Source organism: Heptranchias perlo, chromosome 27 (assembly GCF_035084215.1).
Source record: "Heptranchias perlo isolate sHepPer1 chromosome 27, sHepPer1.hap1, whole genome shotgun sequence".
NCBI classification, from domain to species: domain Eukaryota; kingdom Metazoa; phylum Chordata; class Chondrichthyes; order Hexanchiformes; family Hexanchidae; genus Heptranchias; species Heptranchias perlo.
In genome coordinates this window covers 25,060,692-25,075,201 of record NC_090351.1, presented here as the reverse complement: position 1 = coordinate 25,075,201, position 14,510 = coordinate 25,060,692, and the positions used below count along the sequence as shown (strand labels likewise).

The 14,510-nt window shown below is 44.5% G+C and overlaps 1 long non-coding RNA gene across 1 annotated transcript in view; it reads right to left on the bottom strand.

Annotated features, from left to right (window-relative positions):
• The window catches only part of LOC137344471 (uncharacterized), a 111,480-nt gene extending 109,062 nt beyond the window's left edge, over positions 1–2,418 (bottom strand). Inside the window, exon 1 of the long non-coding RNA XR_010968367.1 lies at positions 2,336–2,418. This is a non-coding gene — a long non-coding RNA (uncharacterized lncRNA). The remainder of the gene's footprint in view (positions 1–2,335) is intronic.
• Positions 2,419–14,510: the final 12,092 nt, after the last annotated feature.

The window sequence follows — 14,510 nt, the reverse complement described above, 5'->3', positions numbered from 1 at the left end:
CGCTTCACAGGAGCATTAGAATCATAGAATCATAGAAGTTTACAACATGGAAACAGGCCCAACATGTCCATGTCGCCCAGTTTATACCACTAAGCTAGTCCCAGTTGCCTGCACTTGGCCCATATCCCTCTATACCCATCTTACCCATGTAACTGTCCAAATGCTTTTTAAAAGACATTATCGAGTGAAATTTGAGACCGAGCCACATAAGGAGATATTAGGGAAGGTGGGTCGGATTTAAGGAATATTGTAAAGGAGGAGAGAGAGATAAAGAGGTGGAAAGGTTTAGGGAAGGAATTCCAGAGCTTGGAGCCTAGGCAGCTGAAGGGATGACTGCCATTGGTGGAGTGGTGAAAATTAGGGATGCGCAAGAGGCCAGAATTGGAGGAGCGCAGAGATGGGCTGTAGGGCTGGAGGAAGTTACAGAGATAGGGAGGGTCGAGGCTATGGAGGATTTGAAAACAAGGATGAGAACTTTAAAATTGATGAATTGCCAAATTTAAATGGAAGGAAATCAGGCAGAGTCCACTGCGGGTGTGTAATCTTCCCTGCCCAATTCTCCTCTCTCAGTTCCGGCCAAGACGATGCTTAATGGCCAAGTGGTAAAGATGAAAATCTACTCCATTACTTCTCATACAATGTCTTACTGCTTCTTTTGTGCTTCCCATCTTGACGAACATAATGAAATAAGGACAACAAAATGGTATTTAACCAATCCAGGTTATATTCCTGTAATATCCACTTCTCTGACACTATCTCATACCTATATTTCTTTTACACTGCATCGCTTACATTAATTTTAGCCTTGCAATTCTCTCAGCTTCCTGTAACATATAAATGTCCAACCCTATTTTTTTTTTACTACGTCAACTTCTTTTCCATTAACTGTGTTGGATGACAATTTACTGCAACTTTCTACAACCTTCTACAACAAGAATAGCATTTTAAATAATTTGCTAAATATTTTCTCCATTTTACAGTTCTACTCCCTGTACCCGCTATGAAAAACTTACTTTGCCAATTCCCCTCACGGAATGCACTACATTTATCAGTGACTCACATGAACACTCTTAACTGGAAAGTTCAAGGTAGTTGAAAAAAAGAATATTGGCTTCCAAGAAAGCAGGGACAAATATTAACAGCTTTAATACAAAAGTGTGATTCCACATTAAACATGGATTTCTGATACTGCACCATCTTAGCATGTACAGGCTCTTCTTCAAAATTGTGATTTCTCAGATTTCATGCAACAAATAGATTCTGTAATAAGAATCCTGTTTAAAATTCAGTTAATCTTTTATGAAGGGTTCAAAATTGTGCAAAATTCAAATGCAATTGTAGTTAACGGGACACTTGCTTTGTATTAAAATATTCTTTTAAATACATCTTAAGAATATTGCCATATTCCCCATATATATACCAAGTCGGCAGTATCTATGAATATTTATTTAAAAGTAACAACGTTCTTACTGAAGTAGTGAAAATGCATTCTAACTCTAAGTTCTTGTTAGCTACAGAAGTTATCGCATTCCTTCTGTTAAAATAATGAACACAGAATCCATTTGCAATGATACAGACTAAGAAAACAATCTCAAGCAGCATAACATAATTTCATTATCAGGATTCGTCCCCCAACAGCAATGCAGAGTAAAATAGAAAAGATTGAAAAATGGAAACAGCTTCATATTGCTATTGGAATTTTAACCTGCTGCTGTAGAAAGATGAGATTCATGTACTATAATAAATGATGCAAAATATAATTCAGTTAATTGTTTAGTATAAAAAGTGAGATATAAAAAAGGCAGGTGGTCAATTAACTGGAATTTGTGCCTACAGAAATTCAATATAGCTTTTCCTCACATCACTTGCGAAATCACCTAATTCAATCTCACCAGCCTGTTGTTTATCATTGTCTGTCTGCCTCGAGACCCCCAGTTGCAAAGCAAAGAAATGGAAAAAGGTGAAACGGTGAAAGGAAAAATGGTAGAGCATTACTCCATTTCTACCTATTATACCGAATTACACTGCGTGTTTCAAAGTAGTACCAACTCAATGTTGAGGTGACGTTAATAAACCTGATGGCGGGTGTCATCTCAATCTTTCAATCTGTTGCTGTCTTGTAGCAAACTATATACAATGTCTAGAACGGGACTCCATATTTAATCTAGAATTAAATCACAGATAGCATCATCTTAACTCATTCCCTTCACTTTCAATTATGACCTCCTGCACTTCAAAAATACCATTCCATTGGACAAGTCGTGACCAGTTATTCACTTTCTTATGTACTGATTCTATGTACCAGCACTCAGAAGCCACAATTCTATGACCTTACCTATCATAGTCACCATTGCAGAGGGCTCGCACTGGAATACAGAACTGCTGCCACACAGGATTCAGGGTATTTTTCACCACTTCAGTTTTATGGCAAATTGTGAAGCTGAAAACAGAAAGAAATACATTATAAATTCAACTGTTAATTATATATAGCGTGTGTGTGTGTGTGTGTGTGTGTGTGGTGGGGGGGGGGGGGGGGAAGGAGGAGGGGGAGATGTATTTAATATTTTTATACAAATACACGTAGAGATTCAGGTTTTTCAAGCTAGTCTGCCTGTTTAGAAGGATTTTTGGTGTGAAGCCCTTTTAAGATTTGATGGTATAGATTTCCATCTTTACCACTTTTGCATTAAGCATTCCCTGGGCAGAATGAAAAATTTGAAGAGGATTGTAGGCCCAAAATGGAGCCTGTTTTATTTTCTTTCCATTACAACAACTTGCATTTATATAGAGCCTTTAACGTAGTAAAACGTCCCAAGGCGCTTCACAGGAGCATTATCGAACAAAATTTGAGACCGAGCCACATAAGGAGATATTAGGGCAGGTGGGTAGGTTTTAAGGAGTATCTTAAAGGAGGAGAGAAAGGTAGAGAGGCGGAGACGTTTAGGGAGAGAATTCCAGAGCTTAGAGCCTAGGCAGCTGACGGCACGGCTACCAATGGTGGAATGGTGAAAATCGGGGATGCATAAGAGGCCAGAATTGGAGGAGCGCAGAAATCTTGCAGTTGTAAGTTGCATCTGCAATGTGGGCAGGCATTGCAACCAGTGAAAGAGCTGTAAGATTGCCTGAGTGTTTTCCATTGACTGGCAACAATAGTTTGACGGGCAACAATGTGTGACAAAGTTGGGCTATCTAGCTGATATTTGGTAATCTTACATTGGTAGCCTTTTTGAGGTTTGCTATCTGCAGCAGCAGTCTGAACCTTTAGTCCCACACCCTGCTCTTTCCCCATAGCCCTGCAAATTTTTCCTTTCAAGTATATATCTAAGGCCTCTACAACAGCAGACTGAACCTTTATGTGAGATATTCCAACTGGGTTAGGATGTGAGTCACCGATTCTACTGCAGAAGGCCCTGGTGTTGCCATACGCCCCACGGCCATGTAGAGAAGATTTTCTACACAAGTGCATAGATCTAGTGCCGAACGCCTCCACATTTGCCATCAAACTGTTGCATATTCACAATGACTCCATAAAATGTTTGTGCTCAAATAGCATCTTTCTTTGAAACACTGTAATCATGAGGTCTGAATCCTAGGGTTCTGTAGCTGGTGAATGATACACGTTGGCACTCCTGTCAGCAAGTTTCTGCTGCTTATCTGTCATCACCCCTGATCCTGCTCACTTGTGCTCTATGTATCACTCAGTACACCCACCTGAAACTGACTATCCAAGTTCCCCTGGATGTATTGGTGCGGGTACTTGTGACAGGTGGAGTGGGTGTTGCAAGGTGCTATGCTGGTTTCTTAGGAGTCACAGAGTTGTTACTGCTTCATGTGGGATATAAACATATGAAAATGACAGGCAGGACAAGATTAGCTGATCCACCAAGTCTGTCCCGCCCCTACAGGAGTAGAAGAGTAACAAAAGCTAGAATGCTGTCTGAATGACACCTTTCAAATATTACTTACATGGGAACATACTGTTTGACAATGTACTTGAGTGTATGCCTGGTGGGTTGTGAGTGCGTAAGTAGGAGGAGAAGGAGGAACACACAAAGGGTAGAACTAGCCCTGCCCTTGAGAGAAGGCACAAATCTCACTCTCCCCCACTCTATGCATGGCACGCCAATTATTTGCCTTGTGGTCTCTTGGAAAGAAGTCCAGGGGTTCACATCACAGGACCTTCTTCTCATTCGCCTGTTCCATTCTGTTATGCACCACCTTGTCTTGCAAACAGGGAAGCGGAGTTAAGAGGTTAGAAGCGTCAAGAGTGCAGACAGGGACAGCTAAGTGGTCATCCTGCAAACCATCATGGCTGTAAGTACATGTATATGCATCATTGTTTGAATTTTTTTTTGGAGTAAACTCTTTAAGGATGTCAGTCTGGCAAGAGTTTTAGGTATAGGTTACAACTGCAATGTGTGTCCTGCTGCAGAATGGGCATGCATAGTCAATATTCAGAGTGTTGTAATTTAATCTGAGTGGAAAGAAAGAGTTTGTGGCAGGCAAACTTTGCCTATCTATTTGGGACATGGTAATGGTGTATAGTCTTATCTTAGGTGATTTGGTAAGCCCTCTGAACTTGTGCATTTGCTGCTAGGTCCTCTGGGGATTACAAACAGCATTCACTAGGAATGCCATCTCTTTCCATGTCCTCTGTATCACTCTCCTGTGAAAAGGCTGCCCTGAAGTGCCAAGCAGGGACGCTTCTCTGCCAAACTTCTTTTCACATTACCTCTACTGTGGCATCTGCAAATCCTACTGTTCATGCACACCTCTGTTCCACTTTCCATATGATTTTAGATGTCTTACCCACCAAAAAATGTGTTTCCTTTGAAATAGCCTTTTAGTCCCCAAAATGACAAGCTCCCAATTGCTGGCATATGACACTCCAGGAACTTACAATGTAAGGATAATGATGCCTCACCCCCTAAGATTTAGCAGGGTCATATACTATGTGTAACTCTAGTGGCACAAAGCCCACCACACAAGATTCTCAATATCTCCAACTGGCCATTAGAAAATCTATCCTAAAGTCTGGAGAGTTCCATCAAACAGGTGAACTCAGTAGGTCCTTCAAACATACTCCATTAATACCAGCACTCACCATTTAAAAGTACAGAAATCAATTGTCAGAAAACAATAAAAGGTTGTTAATTCTTTTTAACATTTTAGTTTTTAAAAAGAAATATTGATTTAAAAACTTTGTTAAATTCCTCAACGAATCTAAAATTGATACTTACGTTCCATCTTCATTGCTTCGATAGAAAACCATGAAAGGATCCGATTTTCCAAAGAAATCTTTCTTGTCAAGTTTATTGGCACAGAATTGCATAGTTGCAACATCCTAGAATGGGAAAAAAACAATAGAGAAGCATACTTTAGGCAAGCATCACCGACTGCTTTATCTCTCCATTAGTTCCACAAAGTTACAAAGAAAATGCCTCCTGGACAGCATTAACCTATATTCCATTTGCACCTCCATTATCTCATCCCTGAATAATCATTAACCTTTCACACCAAAGTGCCATTCTGTGAGTGAAGTCCATATGAGAAAAGAAAATTGTAAAGCATATGAACTAATTCTTGACAAATAGGAAACAGAGCCACAGCCATAGCAAAAAAAAACCCTTGGGGTGATTAACCTAATCTCCATTTGGGTAGTTCAATGAAGACCATGGGCTTGATTTTGGAATGAAGTAGCGGGTGCATTGGGGGTGGGGGGGGCCTCCGAAAATCGGGGAAATCCTGAGCGGGTTCGGAACCCGGCTCCAACCCACAGACTTCCAGGTTCCCCACTGACGCATCTGGGTGCGCATGCACCTCACAAATGCGGAAGTCCCACAGGCATTTCAAGCCGACGGGATGACAGTTAAGAGAGTTATTTAGATACTTGAAGTACTTAATTTTGTGCACATTGAGGCAGGGATCCGATTTTCAAACATCCTCAGCGTGTTTCCCGTGCTGTGGGAAACACTCCATGGACGTGTTTCAGCCAGCAGCCAGTTGGACATTCAAATGCTTGTTTGACAGAAGGGGATAAAAGGTGAGTTATTGCAGCAGGGCACTCAGCTCTTTCAGACAAACTTTTGACTGGGAGATCTTTGTGATTTCACTGAAAAGTCTTACTTTCCACTCACAATTCTTCTGTTCACACATATTTACCAACTTTTCAGACCCCCTCAAACTGACACCATCAGGTTGGAGGGGCGCCATGGCTGCATTCACCGCTACATCTGAGGACGGGTAACATCACCAGCCTCGCCACCCCTCCCTGCACAAAACAGTCCTACAACCACACATACACCCACTGTAAAGTGACCCAATGGGTGGCATCAAGTGTCGCCGTTCATGGTGAACTTCACGAAAGGGCCCTATCACAAAAGCCAGTCAAGAATGGGCAAAACATGACATTAGTGGTGAGAATGATAACATTAAATGTGACTTTAACAAAAAACAAATATAAATGAAAAACATGACCATCTGTCGGGCACCCTTGTGCATACCCTTCGTGCTCACAAAACCTTAGCCTTTCTCTTCCTACTACTTCTACGTGGTGCATCCCCTGTGGCTGCAGCAGAGGTAGTGGCAGGTCGCTCATGTCCATACCTTGACTGCTTAGATGCTTCCAGCCTACGCGCTCTGAGTTTTGGAGCCCATGAGGGCCCCTCCAAAGACTGCTCCAACTGCACCTGTGCAGTGGCAGACTCGGCCACCTGGAGAGGAGGCAGTATTGCAGGTACTGGTTGACTGGGGGGTATCGGATGAGACGTGGGAGTGCTTCAAGTGGCGTCCCCACTTCCATGTCCCCATTCGCCATCATTCCTCTCATGGACCATGCCCACATCACTTCTACCACCCTGCTGGACAACAGTTTAGAGGACATGTATGAGGCCTTGGAAGCCAAGTCGTAAAGTATCTGCCTGCCTGTTTAAGGCCACAGAATGTTGTTCACCCTGAGTCTGAACAACCGTTGTTAGGGCCTGAATGGACTCATTTGTGAGCTGTGCTTGAAGCTCAATGGAGGCTGGCCTTCTCTCCATTTCAGACATTCCCGCACTTACCTGCGACACTATTTCAGGCACTTGCTCACGTCCCTGTGACAGTATCTCAGAGATTCCCTCCCGTACCTGTGCCACCATTCCACTCATGCAGGAGTTGGACTCCTCCATCCTCTGCGCTGTTGTGGAGAGTGCGCATGGCACCTGTTCCAGTATCTTGCAAATGTGCTGCTGTCCCTCGATCATTCTCCTTTTAAAGGATGGCACCCGGGGTTCAGCATCTGTGTCTAGTTGAGCAGAGCCTGGATAGGAGTGCTCCCACCGACGTGATTCTCCACAGCTGCCCCTGCCACCAGTGTCTGCTCGTGCTCACTTGTGTGTGGTGACTCACCAGGTGCCAACCTAACTAACTGATTACCGGGACCCACCGAGGTGTGAGTATTTGCGCTGGTAGATGGCTTGCTATGATGTGATGGTGCACCCTCAGAGGCCAGCAGGTCCTCTGAGGAATCGCCCTCTGCTGTCACTGTGGTAATTGAAGGGCCTGTGAGAGAATAGAAGGAAAAATTAAACATCATTACAGATGTATCATGTTGCGATGAGCATTCTGAGGTGTTCAACATGGCAAGCATTGTTAACATCAATTCATGTGTGTGATGAATGTTAAAGTTGTGTCACCAGACGTTTGTGGGGTGCCAGTCTCGCCGTCCCCGATGGACAGGCACTCGAGCGTGCAGCTGATCTCCAGCACCTCCTGCTCCGTGTCTATGAGGACCACTACTTGTGGCCCCCCCTCCAGTCCTCGCCCACTCTCGTGCATTTTGTACACTCTTCTCCTAGAAGGGGACAAAGAACAGACGTGTGAGTGAGTGATGGTGAAGTGGCCAACCAATGAATGCATTGCTTTGGGTGAGGCTGACCGTGAAAGAGGTGCATCAGAAAGTGAGTATGAGACAGAGCCATCACATTGGATGAGGATTGGGTTGAGTGGTAGTGGTGGGGTGACTAATGGGGAGGTGAGGACGTGCTGAGGAAGTGCAGGTAAGTTGAGGATGAGCCTTAAGTGGGTGTGAGGAGTGATGTGATAGAGTAGTCTTAGCAGTGCAGAATGAGTTGGGGATGGAGGGGTGGACGTGGTGATGTGGAAGACGGAATGTAGGAGAATCAATAAGTGTACTCACTTTTGCTGACCTAGTTAGGTCATTGAAATGCTTCCTGCACTGTATCCAGGTGCAGGGGATGTTGTTGCTGCTGGTGACCTCCTCTGCCACCTCGAGCCAGGCCTTCCTAATGGCAGAGGCAGGGCACTTCCTCCCGGGGCAAAAGATTTCCCTCCTCTTCCTCACCCCGTCAAGTAGCTGCTGCAGTGAGGCATCGCTGAACCTTGGAGCAGCATTGCCCCGTGTTGCTCCATTGTGATTTCTGGGTCTTCGCTCCAGCGTTTGGAGCAATGGCCCTTTAAATAGAGCTCCTCCAGCTGACAGCCTGTGATGCCGGTGCACAGTCCACCTACTGCGCAGCTTTTGGACGGCAAACCCAGAAGCCACAATAAGTGGCACGAATTCACTTGCTATCGCGTGCGAAACGGACATATTGGGCTCGATTTTGGCGTCGGGTTTCCGGCGGGTTTCCAGCGGGGGGGCCCAGAAAATCCCGATATCCGGTCACGTGACCGGATCGCGACGAAATCCCGGCCACTTCCGGGTACCGCGCTGACGTGCGGGGCTGCGCGCGCAAGCCCCGCTGGTGGGAATCCCGCAGGCAATTAAAGCCAGCGGGGTTCCACTTGAGAGTACTTACCTTGCTTGTTGAGGTCAGTTAATGAGCTGAATCAGCTGTCAAAAGAGGAAGTGTGGGATTTTAGGTTCAAGGCAGTGAGCTTCACACACTGGGGGAAACAGTCTCTCTCCAACCAGGCGTGTTGCAGCCAGCAGCCTGTGGCAGGTGCCAAGGTGCACTCCACGGGGGACAGCCCTCACCCACGCAGGAGGCCACCGCGTCACATAGGGCAACCCCTGCCCCCCACCACCCCCCGCCAAGCCAGAGGACAGACGGACACGAAACCGCAGCCCCAGTCCGAGGAACCACCCACCTACCCTGCACAACCCCTCAGACCAACACCTGCCAGATGGGTGGTGTGTGGACACCCTCGGAGGACGAAGAGCATGACCAGCCCCAGCAGCCTCGCAGTCCACGCCGTCCGCCGCAGAGACATGGATCCCCCCAACACGGTGTTGTTGCACGCCCACCTGCACAGCAGGAGGGAGGGCTACCGCAGAGAGAGACGCATCGCAGAGGGCACTACCCTCGCCACAGGGTCCACAGACCGAGGCGCAGCTCCCCGGACCTCTCCGAGCAGCAGTGCACAGGGAGGCGCAGATTCGCTCGACATGTAGTCGTGGAGATCTGCAGGCTCTTTCATGCCGAGCTGCTCCTGGCTGGCCCCAGCACCAACTGCTTACCTGTCGCTGTCAAAGTCACCACTGCCCTCCACACCTTCTCCTCCGCATCCTTCCAGGGTGCAGCCGGCTACACCGCCGATGTCTCTCAGTCGTCTGCGCGGACGAGCCCTGCAAATACACCTGCACCTACTCTGCAGTAACACGATGGGTGGCATCAGTGGTGGGTCCTCATAGTGATACCCAGGAGCGGGCATTATTGGACACAACGGACAGGATTCGCGGAGACATGGCAGTGGTGGTGTCAATATAATGTGTGCTGTTTGTTGCTCTGAAATTCAATATAGGTAACACCCATGACAAACCCTCAGACACCCTTGTGCACCCCCTTCATGCTCACGACACGTTTGCCTTACGCTGCCTACTGCACATATGTGATACATGCCCTGTGGCTGCAGCACAGGTGGTGGCAGGTTGAGTGAGGCTGGCCGTGAGGGAGATGCACGAGAGGGTGAGTGTGGGATGGAGCAATGAGATTGTATGAGGATTGGGTTGCGTGTTAGTGGCAGGATGAGTACTGGCGAGGTGAGTAGGTGGAGGTAAGATGAGGATGAGGTTTGAGTGGGTATGAAGGGTGATATTACAGAATAGTGTTGGCGGTGCCGAAGGAGATGTGGGGTGGGGGCAGTGTTGTGGCAGACGGAGTGTAGGGGAAAGACTTCGTGTTCTCACTGCGGCTGACCTACTGCGGTCATTGCAGCGCCTCCTGCACTGTAAGCAGGTGGGCCATATGTTGGTGGCGCAGGTGACCCCCTCTGCCACCTCGAGCCAGGCCTTCTTGGTGGCAGAGGCAGGCCGCTTCCTCCCGCCCGCCGGGTGGAAGATCTGTGTCCTCCCCCTCTTCCTCACCCCATCTGATGATACCTGGGGTGAGGCATCATTAAACTGGGAGCAGCCTTCCCCTTGGGCTGCTCCATGCTGCAATTTGTTCCATTGGTTGCAGCATCTGTCAGTGGAGGACTGCCCCTTTAACTAGAGAGCCTCCAGCTGACAGATCGTACTGCGCATGCGCAGCCCGACCGACGCGCAGGCCAGCGCCGTGGACCCCGGAGGAGCAGGTAATTGATTCCTATTAGTGTGTTGCCTGCTACGATCGCGCGGGCAACCCACTAATTTCGCCGAGCGTGTTGACCACGCTCCCGGAGGACCACCCGCTGGGAACCCGCAGGCCTGCTAAATTCGAGCCCATTTTATTAGTCGTGTTACTCACGCGCCCATTCATCCTCCCCAGCTGCCATCCCACCTCCATTCTAAAATCGGGGCCCATGCTTAGAAATCTGAGAATCAATTTAAACTCATTAAAATCAATAGTTGAACCAACAGAGCCAGTTGACATGACTCAACAGCACAACTCGTCAGATTCAAGTTCACAATTGTAGAAAACTGGTAATTCCTCAATTTTACACAACAATTTGTCCCTGAAATAACAAATTTCTATTTTTGCCCAACTGAACCAGACAAACATATATTAGCTGAAACATCCCATCTAAATTTAGTGTTATTCACAAAATTACAATTAACATCTCCTCTATGATATAGGTAGCAGCTGCAAAGCGTGCATAGCTGCAGAATTTGAAGTTATTCACCCAGAAAGTCAAAAGGTTCAGGATTTAGGTGGCAAACCCTTTGAGGCACACTTATTGAAGCTATTCCTATGGGTAATCAAAAGATCCAGAGGTCAATTGGAATTCCCTTCATGAGGCATTCATTGTTTAAGGGTTTATTATTGAGGATTTGCACATGATGGAAAAAGTATCTGGTATTGAAATAATGCTACCTCAGGGTATTTTTGTAAACTATTTATTAATGAGAGAGTGAGCTATTTACCTAGGAAGAAGTATAAAATTAGAGAAAGGAATCTCATCTATTGTCATGCTCAATGTGCCAGTATGAGTGAAGTGACACTAACAAAGCTTCGTAAGGAGTAGAAGTAGGAGTAGGCCATACAGCCCCTCGAGCCTACATAGCAGGACAATGTAGTTTTGCTATTTTTTCCTCACTAGCTTTCTACAACCAACTTTCTCCCAGGTCCCTCCTTTCCTGAAGGCAATGACTTATGGTTGTTGATAACCCTCCAATAACTCATCCAAGTATTCACTTGTGAACCTCAACAGTGATTGTCAGCGGGTTACTAAACAACAGGAGCATCACATTCAAGCCAACCTTGTCCTTGCCTGAACACAACTGATGAGCTCTTCAAGCAGTGGTTGCTGGAGAACGATCAGTGGCACAAACCCTGACCAATGTGCCCCTCCCTAATTCAAGCAACGTTAATTAATTACCAACTACCATCGTTTTCTAGTATTTACAGGGGTAAAGCAAATTGTAGGTCCGCAAGGCCAGTCTGTCTAAAATCCGCTAAACTCAGCACAAACCAGGGATCAACCTAGGATTTTCTTATCTGTGTGGCTCAACTACACACTGGGTAAATTCAATGAGCATCGGGAGAAGTATGATTCATTTTTAATAAAACACAGCTAAATAAGCCCATTGCTTTTTGCAGCGACTTGTTACTGCAATTTTGTGAAAATTCTGGCAATATTTTCCTTCGGCAGAGAGATGATAACATTTGTATTTGACGAGCTTGACAAGAAAATGAAGATAAAGTGTGGGTACAAGTAGTAAAATTTTATTCAAAAATCGTACTGCACGGAATAGGCAACAAAAAAAAAGAGAAATAAAACCAAATAAAATAATGAATGGAGTCTCTATTCGAAGGAATTGTGACTTCAAGCTCAAACCTTTGTGCTCATTATAACTGGGGCAGTCCTACTGTCAACTTTAGATATATACAGAAAATAAGTCAATGTGTTGGGGGAATATTAACATTTCGTTAGTAGCTGTGCACCGAATATTCTTACTGTATTTGTACAAAGGGCTGGAAAAAATAATCAGAATTCATTCAAATTTGACCTCCATTTTAAAACTAATGAAGACACTTGATTTGTACTGAACATTTAGTACAATATTTTCCAATTGGCGAAGTTCAGCTACAAAGGCTTAGGTTCTTCATACTCTATTCCACTGTGAGCTACTTTTAGGCAGGCATTAACCAGCTTATTTTAAATGTGTTAATACCTGCCTATAAATACCGTAGACAGCAATGTGGTGTGAACATGCAAAGGATTTATACTTAAATTTCAGGGATCACATCTGTTTAAAGCAGAGCACAAATGAAGGAAGTACAAGCTTGCTAAGCGTTGATAACTAAACTTCACAAATCAGAAAATATATCCCTTAAAGAGAAAATCTCACCATCAATGCATTATTTCAAAATTGTAATCCTTTGTAAACCATTTAGGCAACATCCTTTTATTCTCATACCGTTTTTATTCCTTTTTTAATAAAAACCTTTTTTGGTTAAATGGCAAGTGCTAATATCATCAACAGGGAGCTGTCTTGGAGCTCTTACAGTGTTGAATAATGTGAGGATGTTGAATTAACATGCACAGTTGAAATGACACACCAGCTGAAACATGCTGAGTTAATGGCTCTACCTACTGGTGTTAATTTTATAACTCATCCGAGCAAATTCCGCCAATAATGTCATCATTCACTGTTAAAACTATAAGGGAACACCTTACCCAGCACACCCACCCAAAAACTCACACTTCAGGCTTCCTTTCACACAACAACACCCAAGTACATACAGCCTGGTCAGTGTGTAAGATATTAATGTATGAACTATCAGGTGAATACAATGGGCCAAATCTTGCTGGAACAGGGCATCTCATGGTGAACGCTGTTAGATAGACCTTTTCCTGCAGTCTTCAGCTCGAAAAATTTTTGCACCTTAAATTGCTGGAAGTGCGAGCTGATAATTTATTCATTCATGGGATGTGGGTGTCGCTCGCAAGGCCAGCATTTATTGTCCATCCTTAATTGCCCTTGAGAAGGTGGTGGTGAGCCGCCTTCTTGAACCGCTGCAGTCAGTGTGGTGAAGGTTCTTCACGGCGTGGTGAGGGCTATGAGGCATCTAGGAATCTTAGTGATAGGCGGGACCAACAGTGTATCTCCTTAACCAATGCAACTTAAGAATTGAGAAAGAAACAGAGGAACGACGGAGAAGGGGGGTGAATTAGAGTCAAATCAGGTACAGAAAAAGAAATAAAGTGAAGGAAAGAAAGGTTGGATTAAGAGAAAGAGAAAAATGAAACAGAAAGGAAAAGAAATTTTAAAAAATTAAATTTGAACATTTTTAAATCTTTAAGAATTTACTACATGCAGGAATGAGATTGAACAGTTTAAATTGTTCTTGTTCAAGGTCAGAGAGGTTGTTTGGCATTGCACTAACAATTATCATGTCATTAAAAGGTTACTTATAATTCTTAAGCATCAGCCCTAACTTTCTGCAGTGAGTTTAATGGGCAATTAATGTGCAAATCCAGCAAGTTCTTAAAAATAATGGGGAGGTTAAGGGCGAGATGCCGTTTGTGCAAAGCAAACGGCAGAGTGGCATAAATCGACCAGCAAGTTCTGGAAATTCGCAACTCACGGCATATATCTTAATCCCCTGAATTTGCTGGCCGATTTGCGCATTAATAACAGTGTGCGTCATTAACACACTATTATTTTTCCGGCAAGATTTGGCCCAATGTAATCAGAATGTAAACCTCAAACATAAATGTGCATTAAAGTTTCAAAGAATTATTATTTTTAAGAAGCAAAATATTGTTATGGACCATCTAAGGTTATTATCTTTTTGGAAAAGCACTCTCTTCATTGCTTCACTTTTAAACATATACATAGGAAAGAATAAAAATTGATTTATGTGCAAGCGTAGATGGAAAAATAACCTCACCCCCATCTAACTTCTCTTTCTCTGTGCAGAACAGGTTTTCTACTGTAATGAACTTGACTAATAGGTTCTTGTCATGTCTAGATTGGAGAGAATACTCTTTACCAGTATGTATAGGGGTCCTGCTACAAAGTATATATTAGTCTTCCTTGGAACATTCTAAGTTGTAAATTTATTGGCAATTGTTGGAAACTGGTTGTGTAACATCACTGAATACACTAAGATGTGTTTTCCTGTTGAGTTTTTTCTTAGTTG